At 39.8% G+C, this 12248-nt stretch overlaps 1 protein-coding gene across 3 annotated transcripts in view; it reads left to right on the top strand.

Moving 5' to 3' along the window:
- The window catches only part of SLCO5A1 (solute carrier organic anion transporter family member 5A1), a 161365-nt gene that overhangs the window by 3658 nt on the left and 145459 nt on the right, over positions 1-12248 (top strand). The gene's annotated exons all lie outside the window — the stretch shown is intronic.

The following is a 12248-nucleotide window of genomic DNA, read 5'->3' as shown; positions in this document are numbered from 1 at the left end:
TTTGATGATTTTCTGCTTCTATCTGCTGCTGCTTCTGATTTCTGTCCAGAGCAGCAGGGATGGTGGCGTGGCCAGACTACATACATCATGCTTTATTGCCTTCATACCTGTGTTTCTTTTTTTTTTTTTTTCTTTTTAAGATGGAGTCTTGCTCTGTCACCCAGGCTGGAGTGCAATGGCATGATCTCAGCTCACTGCAACCTCCGCCTCCTGGGTTCAAGTGATTCTTCTGCCTCAGCCCCCGAGTAGCTGGGATCACAGGTACCCATCATGCCTGGCTAATTTTTGTAGAGATGGGGTTTCACCATGTTTGTCAGGCTGGTCTTGAACTCTTGACCTCAGGTGATCCACCCTCCTTGGTCTCCCAAAGTGCTGGGATTCATACCTGTTTTTCTTATATGTCACCTGCACCACTATCTAAAAACAACAACAAAAATTTGAATAATGTCAAATGACTGGCTTACCTTTATGAAGAAGCAACACCACAGGTTATAAGGTTTATCCAAAGCTATTTTTATTGCTGTCAAAAACCCTCAATTGTATGAACTTGGGAGAAGAATCCATTCCTATTTTTCTGAAAAGCCGTGGCTGTGGGATTTGGTGTGTTGACTTGCATAAGTCAGCATCAGTGGACAGGGGTGCTTGAGTTAAGTACAGGGGGCTCATGTGAGGCCGGGCAGCAGTTGCAGAGGGTATGAAAATTTACATCCTAGAAATTCGAGGTTGTTAGCTCCTCCCTGTAGTAGCTGGTTCTTAAAAACTGAACTTCTAAGGGATGGATTTGAACCCATAAGAAGGATCAATGGCTGTCATACCAGATGAGATTTTTGTTTTTCTATTTCTCTACTGGAGTGCAACCTAAACAAGCTAAAGGATTTTACTTTACTGAAAAAACTGAAATGGAAGCTGGGTGTGGTGGTGTGCACCTGTAGTCCCAGCTACTCGGGAGGCTGAGGCAGGAGGATTGCTTGAACCCAGGGGCTTGAGACCAGCCTGGGAAACATAGTGAGACCCCATCTCTTAAAAAAATTAAAATGATAAATAAGCAAATACTAGCTATACTTAGCAATTTATTAGCGATGTGCTGATAGGATTCTTGATTTGGGAATAGTAAGATTTTCAAAGGACGGTGTAAATGATATCCAATATAAGAGGGCTATGCTTTGTCCTCAGTATAGTTACTGTCCCCAAAAGCTGTTATAGAGGTGTGTTTGAGTCCTCAGTAATCCCCACTAACTGGTTCAATGGGTCAGAAAAAGAGTTTTATAACTTATTTTTATCACTACATGCAAGAGAAAGAAATTTTCTTTCTGGGTAGAGAAGAATAGCTTGCTTACCATCTTGCCTCTCTGTTTTCTAACATTTATTAAGACAAAATTTTAAACATACAGAAAAGTTGAAACAATAGTATAATAAGCACCAGTATACCCACGACATAGACCCAATGATTGTTTATTTTGTCATGCTTGCTTTATCAACCTGTGTGTGAGTGTATATATGTATAGAAATATATTTTGGGAGATGGGAGGCTAAGCCTTCTAAAAGTAATTGCAGACACTGCCAGGGCATCTTCTAAAAATGAGGGTATTCTTTTACATAACTGAAGGAACATCAACATCCTAAGGAAGTTCATAATCATTCCCTAATATCATTAAATATTCAGACCATATTCAAATTTCCTCAATTGTCCTCTGAAAGTCTTTTATACTGATTGATTGATTGAGACAGGGTCTTTCTTTCACCCAGGCTGGAGTGCAGTGGCACAATCTCAGCTCACTGCAACTTCTGCCTCCCAGACTCAAGCAATCCTCCCACCTCAGCCTCTCAAGTAGCTGGGACTAGAGACCTGTGCCACCGTGCCCAGCTAATTTTTTGTGGAGATAGAGTTTCATCATGTTTCCCAGGCTAATAATAATTTTTTAAATGAGGAACTAATCAAGATTCATTCATGCATTGCATTTGGCTGTTAGCCACTTTAGCTTTCTATAATCCAGAACTGTGCCTCAACTTTTTTCTTTTTCCATGGCATAGACTTTTTGAAGGGGCAAGGCTAATGTTCCACATTCTAGATGTATCTGATCATTTCCTCATGGTGTGACTTACCTTGTTCCTCCATTCCCTATATTTCTTGTATACTAGAAGATCAGTCTAGAGGCTTGATCGAATTCAGACAAAACATTTTTGGTCTGACTATGTCAGAGGTAATGCTGGGTGTTTTATATTACATGCACCTTGCTGTTCATTAGTGACGTTAAGTTTAATCATTTGGTTGGGTGAGTGATTGGTGGGTCTTTCCATTGTAAAGATACATTTCTCATTTTGAAAATAATGATCAATCTGTACAGTGATACCTGGGCTCTGTGTAAATATCCCAGTTGTTTTTCATATTCTTGCTGATCTTTGCCTCTATTCACTTTGAAAACTTGGATCTCCCTTTCATCCCACTTTTGGTAGCATCAATACAGACTTGCTTTGTCAAAATTACAGGCAGAACCCTATCGAAAGGGAGAACATCCACTAACAACAGCCCTGAGATTTAACTTTTCTGGTAGTGGTTGCCCATCCAGAAGAAAAATAGCAAGAGCATATGAAATGCATATTCTGTGCTAGGTACTCTGCTAGTTTTGAGAAGACCAAAAGTGAGACACAGTCCCAGCATTTGAGGTGTTTTTAGTGTAAAGCAATACCGCCAGTGCAAGGTAGGGGTGGAAAGTGACATGTGCAAGGGAAGAAAAGGAATAGAAACGGTATTCACTTTCTTTCCTCCTTCTTTTCTTTTCTTTTCTTTTTTTTTTCGAGACGAGTCTCGCTCTGTCGCCCAGGCTGGAGTGCAGTGGAGCGGTCTCGGCTCACTGGAAGCTCTGCCTTCTAGGTTGACGCCATTCTCCTGCCTCAGCCTCCCGAGTAGCTGGGACTACAGGCGCCCACCACCATGCCCAGCTAATTTTTTGTATTTTTAGTAGAGACGGGGTTTCACCATGTTAGCCAGGATTGTCTCGATCTCCTGACCTGGTGATCCGCCTGCCTCAGCCTCCCAAAGTGCTGGGATTACAGGCTTGAGCCACTGCACCCGGCCCTTCTTTTCTTTTTTAAAGATACTGATTAAATTGCTTTTTTTTAAAAAAAAAATGATGAATGCGTTAGAACACATTCTTTAAGAAACCTGGGAGAATTCTGCTTTCTATTAAATGGATCTCAGTAGGAGCTACAGTAGTTTGAGTATCAGAAATCTTAGATATATTATTTCACTTAATGTTCTCAATGACCTTATAAGATGGAGATTATTTTCCCTATGTTACAGATGAGGAAACAGTCTCAGAGAGTTTAAATGACTTACTAAGGGCCTCAACCCCATGACTTTCTGACCCCAGGGCCCTTGAACTTCCTTCTACAGTGCATGGCTCTTTGGCAAGAAGCCCTGAGAACCAACTGTAACCTCAGGATGTGCCACGTTCAGCAGAGTTTTCCAACAGCGCAGAAGAATGCAGAATGTAGAATTGCCTTAAAGTCATCAAAACATGATCAAAATAAGATTATTCTCTAAACCGTTTAAAGTAGGTTTGATAGACTACCTCTGTACAAATTACAGACTATTATATCCTTAGAACATGAGCAGTATTGACCAATTATGATGTGAGACATTTCCCAATAAATAACGAATTAAAATGTCTTTCTTATTTTTCATAAAGCTGTTCTATTGCATTACATTTTTCGCCACCCACCCCTTTCTTAATCTTGCTGTCCGTTTTTCTAACTTCTCATTATAACCTCAGAGGAAAGAAAAAAATCAGGTAATAGGTTAGTAATTACAAGCAGAAACAAATATCTGCAGCAACGTAAAAACCACTGAAATGGAATGTAATTGTATATCTTAATCTTTTGAAAGTTCTATGTTAACATTCTGGCAGCTTTAACTGTAGAAGAGATGTGGTCGTAGGTGAGATACGGCAGCATTTATAGCCACTAAATGCCTTAACTTCTGCAAGGAGAGAGGCTTAGTATTGACTAGGAGCATAGAGAAAGCTTTGTAGGTATTAATAAGAAGCAAGGTTAGCAACTAGACTATAATTTTTTTTTCTCTTTTTTTAATTATTATTATACTTTAAGTTTTAGGGTACATGTGCACAATGTGCAGGTTAGTTACATATGTATACATGTGCCATGCTGGTGTGCTGCACCCATTAACTCGTCATTTAGCATTAGGTATATCTCCTAAAGCTATCCCTCCCCCCTCCCCCCACCCCACAACAGTCCCCAGAGTGTGATGTTCCCCTTTCTGTGTCCATGTGTTCTCATTGTTCAATTTCCACCTATGGGTGAGAATATGTGGCGTTTGGTTTTTTGTTCTTGCGATAGTTTATTAAGAATGATGATTTCCAGCTTCACCCATGTCCCTACAAAGGACATGAACTCATCATTTTTTATGGCTGCATAGTATTCCATGGTGTATATGTGCCACATTTTCTTAATCCAGTCTATCATTGTTGGACATTTGGGTTGGTTCCAAGTCTTTGTTATTGTGAATAGTGCCGCAATAAACATATGTGTGCATGTGTCTTTATAGCAGCATGATTTATAATCCTTTGGGTATATACCCAGTAATGGGATGGCTGGGTCAAATGGTATTTCTAGTTCTAGATCCCTGAGGAATCGCCACACTGACTTCCAAAATGGTTGAACCAGTTTACAGTCCCACCAACAGTGTAAAAGTGTTCCTATTTCTCCACATCCTCTCCAGCACCTGTTGTTTCCTGACTTTTTAATGATCGCCATTCTAACTGGTGTGAGATGGTATCTCATCGTGGTTTTGATTTGCATTTCTCTGATGGCCAGTGACGGTGAGCATTTTTTCGTGTGTTTTTTGGCTGCATAAATGTCTTCTTTTGAGAAGTGTCTGTTCATATCCTTTGCCCACTTTTTGATGGGGTTGTTTGTTTTTTTCTTGTAAATTTGTTTGAGTTCATTGTAGATTCTGGATATTAGCCCTTTGTCAGATGAGTTAGGTTGTGAAAATTTTCTCCCATTTTGTAGGTTGCCTGTTCACTCTGATGGTAGATTCTTTTGCTGTGCAGAAGCTCTTTAGTTTAATTAGATCCCATTTGTCAATTTTGGCTTTTGTTGCCATTGCTTTTGGTGTTTTAGACATGAAGTCCTTGCCCATGCCTATGTCCTGAATGGTAATGCCTAGGTTTTCTTCTAGGGTTTTTATGGTTTTAGGTCTAACATATAAGTCTTTAATCCATCTTGAATTAATTTTTGTATAAGATGTAAGGAAGGGATCCAGTTTCAGCTTTCTGCATATGGCTAGCCAGTTTTCCCAGCACCATTTATTAAATAGGGAATCCTTTCCCCATTGCTTGTTTTTGTCAGGTTTGTCAAAGATCAGATAGTTGTAGATATGCGGCGTTATTTCTGAGGGCTCTGTTCTGTTCCATTGATCTATATCTCTGTTTTGGTACCAGTACCATGCTCTTTTGGTTACTGTAGCCTTGTAGTATAGTTTGAAGTCAGGTAGTGTGATGCCTCCAGCTTTGTTCTTTTGGCTTAGGATTGACTTGGCAATGTGGCTTCTTTTTTGGTTCCATATGAACTTTGAAGTAGTTTTTTCCAATTCTGTGAAGAAAGTCATTGGTAGCTTGATGGGGATGGCATTGAATCTATAAATTACCTTGGGCAGTATGGCCATTTTCACGATATTGATTCTTCCTACCCATGAGCATGGAACGTTCTTCCATTTGTTTGTGTCCTCTTTTATTTCATTGAGCAGTGGTTTGTAGTTCTCCTTGAAGAGGTCCTTCACGTCCCTTGTAAGTTGGATTCCTAGGTATTTTATTCTCTTTGAAGCAATTGTGAATGGGAGTTCACTCATGATTTGGCTCTCTGTTTGTCTGTTATTGGTGTATAAGAATGCTTGTGATTTTTATACATTGATTTTGTATCCTGAGACTTTGCTGAAGTTACTTATCAGCTTAAGGAGATTTTGGGCTGAGATGATGGGGTTTTCTAGATATACAATCATGTCATCTGCAAACAGGGACAATTTGACTTCCTCTTTTCCTAATTGAATACCCTTTATTTCTTTCTCCTGCCTGATTGCCCTGGCCAGAACTTCCAACACTATGTTGAATAGGAGTGGTGAGAGAGGGCATCCCTGTCTTGTGCAAGTTTTCAAAGGGAATGCTTCCAGTTTTTGCCCATTCAGTATGATATTGGCTGTGGGTTTGTCAGAGATAACTCTTATTATTTTGAGATACATCCCATCAATACCTAATTTTTTGAGAGTTTTTACCATGAAGCATTGTTGAATTTTCTCAAAGGCCTTTTCTGCATCTATTGAGATACTCATGTGGTTTTTGTCTTTGGTTCTGTTTATATGCTGAATTACATTTATTGATTTGCGTATATTGAACCAGCCTTGCATCCTAGGGATGAAGCCCACTTTATCATGATGGATAAGCTTTTTGATGTGCTGCTGGATTCAGTTTGCCAGCATTTTATTGAGGATTTTTGCATTAATGTTCATCAAGGATATTGGTGTAAAATTCTCTTTTTTGGTTGTGTCTCTGCCAGACTTTGGTATCAGGATGATACTGGTCTCATAAAATGAGTTAGGGAGGATTCCGTCTTTTTCTATTGTTTGGAAGAGTTTCAGAAGGAATGGTACCAGCTCCTCCTTGTACCTCTGGTAGAATTTGGCTGTGAATCCATCTGGTCCTGGACTGTTTTTGGTTGGTAAGCTATTGATTATTGCCACAATTTCAGCTCCTGTTATTGGTCTATTCAGAGATTCAACTTCTTCCTGGTTTAGTCTTGGGAGGGTGTATGTGTCCAGGAATTTATCCATTTCTTCTAGATTTTCTAGTTTATTTGCATAGAGGTGTTTGTAGTATTCTCTGATGGTAGTTTGTATTTCTGTGGGATCAGTGGTGATATCCCCTTTATCATTTTTTATTGCATCTATTTGATTCTTCTCTCTTTTCTTCTTCATTAGTCTTGCTAGTGGTCTATCAATATTGATCCTTTCAAAAAACCAGCTCCTGGATTCATTAATTTTTTGAAGGGTTTTTTGTGTCTCTATTTCCTTCAGTTCTGCTCTGATTTTAGTTATTTGTTGTCTTCTGCTAGCTTTTGAATGTGTTTGCTCTTGCTTCTCTAGTTCTTTTAATTGTGATGTTAGGGTGTCAAGTTTGGATCTTTCCTGCTTTCTCTTGTGGGCATTTAGTGCTATAAATTTCCCTCTACACATTGCTTTGAATGTGTCCCAGAGATTCTGGTATGTTGTGTCTTTGTTCTCGTTGGTTTCAAAGAACAGCTTTATTTCTGCCTTCATTTTGTTATGTACGCAGTAGTCATTCAGGAGCAGGTTGTTTTGTTTCCATGTAGTGGAGTGGTTTTGAGTGAGTTTCTTAATCCTGAGTTCTAGTTTGATTGCACTGTGGTCTGAGAGACAGTTTGTTATAATTTCTGATCTTTTACATTTGCTGAGGAGTGCTTTACTTCCAACTATGTGGTCAATTTTGGAATATGTGTGGTGTGGTGCTGAAAAAAATGTATATTCTGTTGATTTGGGGTGGAGAGTTCTGTAGATGTCTATTAGGTCTGCTTGGTGCAGAGCTGAGTTCAATTCCTGGGTATCCTTGTTAACTTTCTGTCTCATTGATCTGTCTAATGTTGACAGTGGAGTGTTAAAGTCTCCCATTATTATTGTGTGGGAGTCTAAGTCTCTTTGTAGGTCACTCAGGACTTGCTTTATGAATCTGGGTGCTCCTGTATTGGGTGCATATATATTTAGGATAGTGAGCTCTTCTTGTTGAGTTGATCCCTTTACCATTATGTAATGGCCTTTTTTGTCTCTTTTGATCTTTGCTTATTTAAATTCTGTTTTATCAGAGACTAGGATTGCAACCCCTGCCTTTTTTTGTTTTCCATTTGCTTGGCAGATCTTCCTCCATCCTTTTATTTTGAGCCTATGTTTGTCTGTCTCTGCACGTGAGATGGGTCTCCTGAATACAGCACACTGATGGGTCTTGACTCTTTATCCAATTTGCCAGTCTATGTCTTTTAATTGGAGCATTTAGTCCATTTACATTTAAGGTTAATATTGTTATGTGTGAATTTGATCCTGTCTTTATGATGTTAGCTGATTATTTTGCTTGTTAGTTGATGCAGTTTTTTCCTAGCCTCGCTGTAGACCATAATTTGTAATTATATCTTACCTATAAGGAGAGAGAGAAAATGTGATCCTTTGGGGGCAAGACATTTGTAATTCAACAGGGAAAAGAGTAAGAATGCCGAACTAGGTAGGAAAAGGAAGAAAAGGATGCATATCTAGAATACAAAGCCACAACTCTGATTGGGTGATATTCAGGATCAATAATGATTGGCATGGTTCAGCCATCAGTTAAGCAGGGTGGGTGCTGGCTCTTCCACCTCCCTAGTGTGTCCCATTAATTGCCAGCCCTGACTTCACATGACAGAGAAGGGCTAGAATTGTCCCCATGCCTTAGAAAGAGCACTGGAAAAGAGGCAGAAAAATTGTATTTTAGTTTCACTCTACCAACAACTGGTCATGGGACTTCGGACAAACCCCTTGGCTTCTCCCAGCCTGTTTCCGCCTGGGGATTACTACATTTGTTTCTCTTGCTGTAACATTTTGAAGACCAGGTGGGATTCCATGTGTGCGAGTGTTCTGCAAGCTGTAAGGGACAGTGCTCTGTTCTGTCAAAGTAGAATTCAAACTTATCCTAGGGTGTGGGCAGAGAGGGGCGTGAGAGATAGTTTGCTCTTTCCAAGTATGAAAACCCTTAAATGTATCTATTCTAAAATTGGAAAAAAGAAAAGAAACATTGCATGGGAAATTAAAACATTGTATAGGAGAGCACTCCTGGGAAACATTGAACAGGAACATTTTGATCAGTGTTTTCGTAATGTTATAACCTGTTTAATTAAATTTTCTCAGGACTCAAGGTTTTATCATGAGAACTTTCTCCATGCCAACATTTGATGATCATCTTTCTTTAATGTATGAACATTTAAGTAATGCATATTTGCACCTAGTATAAGACAGTAAAAGCTCCTTTGAAGTTTGAGGGGCTTGTCGTGTGCCATTTCGCCACTGTGGGTCTACATTTGTCCACATGGACTGTGGCAGAATGTATGGTGAACAAGGACAGGCCTCAGGACACACTTGGAAGTAATTATTATTGCTTTTATTTTTATTTTTTATTTTCTATTTTATTTTATTTTGAGGCAGAGTCTTGCTCTGTTCCCCCAGGCTGGAGCACAATGGCACTGTCTTGCCTCACTGCAACCTCTGCTTCCCTGGTTCAAGTGATTCTCCTGCCTCAGCCTCCCAAGTAGCTGGGATTACAGGCACCTGCCACCACGACTGGCTAAGTTTTGTATTTGTAGTAGAGACGGGGTTTGCCATGTTGATCAGGCTGGTCTCTAGCTCCTGTCCACAGTTGACCCACCCACCTTGGCCTCCCAAAATGATGGGATCATAGGCATGAGACACTGCGCCTGGCCATATTGTTTTTCTTTTCTTTTCTTTTTTTTTTTTTTTGAGACAAAGTCTCACTCTGTTGCCCAGGCTGGAGTGCAGTGGTGTAATTATGGCTCACTACAGCCTCAAGTTCTCTGGGCTCAGGTGTTTCTCCCCCCTTAGCCTCCCTGAGTAGGTGGGACTACAAGTGTGCACCACCATGTGTGGCTAATTTTTGTATTTTTGTAAATATAGGGTTTTGCTATGTTGCCCAGGCTGTTCTTGAACTCCTAGCCTCAAGTGATCTGCCCTCCTCAGCCTCCCAAAGTGCTGGGATTACAGATGTGAGCCACTGCGCCTGGTCTATTCTGGCCTATCTTCTTCTTCTTCTTCTTTTCTTCTTCTTCTCCTTCTCCTTCTTCTCCTGCTCCCTCTCCTTCTCCTCCTCCTCCTTCTTCCTCTTCTTCTTCCTCTTCTTTATCCTCTTCCTGTTCTTCTTCATTTTGCAAATTTTATTTTATTTTTTGAGACGGAGTCTCACTCTTTCACCCAGGCTGGAGTACAGTGGGCTGATCTGAGCTCACTGCAACCTCCACCTCCCAGGTTCAAGCGATTCTCCTGCCTCAGCTTCCCGAGTAGCTGGGATTACAGGGGTGCGCCACCATGCCCAGCTAATTTTTTTTTTTAACATTTCTTTAGTCTTCTAAAAGTAGAGTGAGCTTCAAATCAGTTGAGTTGTATTTCTTCAAGATTTTATAGTAATATAAACATTATATATGTGTATATATGTCTATTATGTGTCTATTAACTGCCAGCCGTGGCTTCACATGACAGAGAAGGGCTAGAATTGGCCCCATGCCTTAGAAAGAGCACCAGAAAAGGGCAGAAAAATTGTATTTTACTTTCACTCTACCAACAACTGGTCATGGGACTTCAGACAAACCCCTTGGCTTCTCCCAGCCTGTTTCCGCCTGGGGATTATTACATTTGTTTCTCTTGCTATAACATTTTGAAGACCAGGTGGGATTCCATATGTGCATACATACACATGCATATATACACATATATATGTGTGTATGTCTATGTACACATATATGATTTTAATATATGCATAGATATATTTTGCTCTTTTTGATTTTTTTTCTCTGAATATGAGAAATATTGTATGGAAAAATCTTTTTTTAAACTTTATTAATTTTTTTAAATATACTTTTTTGTAGAGACATGGTCTCATTATGTTGCCCAGGCTGGTCTAGAACTCCTGACCACAGCAATCCTCTTCCCTGAGCCTCCTAAAGTGATGGGATTACAAGTGTGAGCCACTGTGACTAGCCTATGGAACAATCTTGATCAGTATTTCTGCAATGTTGTATAGAGCAATCTACAGATCAATATCTATACAATTTTATTTATAGTGATATATACAATGAAAGATACATATATGTATGTTTCAGTTCGGTGTTCTCTGGAAACATATAACCATGTGTACCAGTGGTTTGACAAGTTAGGGGTTTCTTTGTCTTGAGTTATAAGCCAGCTGGGGTGGGCAGTCAGGGGCTGGTACAGCCTTGAGTGCTGCCAGGTCCCTGGGCTCTTCCTCCTGGGCTGTTCTTAGCGACAACTGCTGTGTCTCAGTTATCACTCACCTGTTCCCACAGAAGAAGGGAAAAGTGGAGGAGGCAGTACCTGTTTCCTCTAGGGGATGTCCTATTGGCCAAACGGAGTCACCTGGCCTATTCCAGTTAACGTGATTTTGAGAAGGCAGATTTTAGATTTTCCAGGCTATATGGGAGAGGAAGACAGGTGAGAGGAGGGTGGAGTGAGTGCTGAATGACTCTTCAACTACCATTGGCAATTTTACAATACTCAGGTGGTGCAGGTTCTTCACTTCAGTTCCTGTGGAAAACTTTGTAAGTTTCAAGTCATTCTAAAACAGTGGTTTTCAATCAGGGATGATTTTGGCTCTCTGGAGACATTTGGCAATGTCTAGAGTAATTTTTATTGTCACAACTTGGAGAGGGTCTATGGTATTTCATTGTGTTTAGGCCAAGGATGTTGCTAAACATCCTACGATGTCCAGAAGAGCCCCCAGTATCCAATAATTATCCAGTAAAGCATTGCCAATAGTGATGCTCTAAACTTTTTTCATCTTAAACTTTCAAGTTACTCAATATCTTGAGTTCCTTATATGTTGGAACTAGAAGTCAAAAATCTCTAGATCATAGAATCAGAGAAGTATTGAATATATGGATGGAGGAGACTTAGGAAAAAGATCTTTGTAAGTAAGAAAGTCTTCTAACAAGCAAGGGATAGGAAGTAGAAATTAACTGTGTGTTACTCATTGCTACATTGTTGCTCAGTAGATACTGTAGTATCTATAATATACTATGCTGTTAATAGTTTAGAGAAGATACTATGGTGTGCTCCAGTGGATTATTTTTAGTGGGTGCAAAAATATTAGGGCTTTCATGGTTTCTTTAGTTAATTTAGTTCCCATCAGCTTAAAAAAATTTAACCGTGGGAATTTCCTGGACCATATTATTGGAATTGGGAATACTGTAATCCTTGAAGAGGGAATGATGTAATTGTGTGTGTGTGTGTGTGTGTGTGTGTGTGTGTTGATATCTTACCTCTCTTTTAGTTGTGGTGACTTTAGGAAAAGAAAACATCAAGACAAGGAATTGTGGAAAATTAGAAAGCAGTTAATCAGCATTCTAAAGCAGAGCTCATCAATGAAGTAATTGGACGTCAAGAGGAGCTGTAG

The sequence above is a fragment of the Pan troglodytes genome, chromosome 7 (genome assembly GCF_028858775.2).
Source record: "Pan troglodytes isolate AG18354 chromosome 7, NHGRI_mPanTro3-v2.0_pri, whole genome shotgun sequence".
In the NCBI taxonomy this organism is placed as follows: Eukaryota; Metazoa; Chordata; class Mammalia; order Primates; family Hominidae; genus Pan; species Pan troglodytes.
Note: the sequence above shows the minus strand (reverse complement) of the source record. Positions and strands in the feature narration are given on the sequence as shown.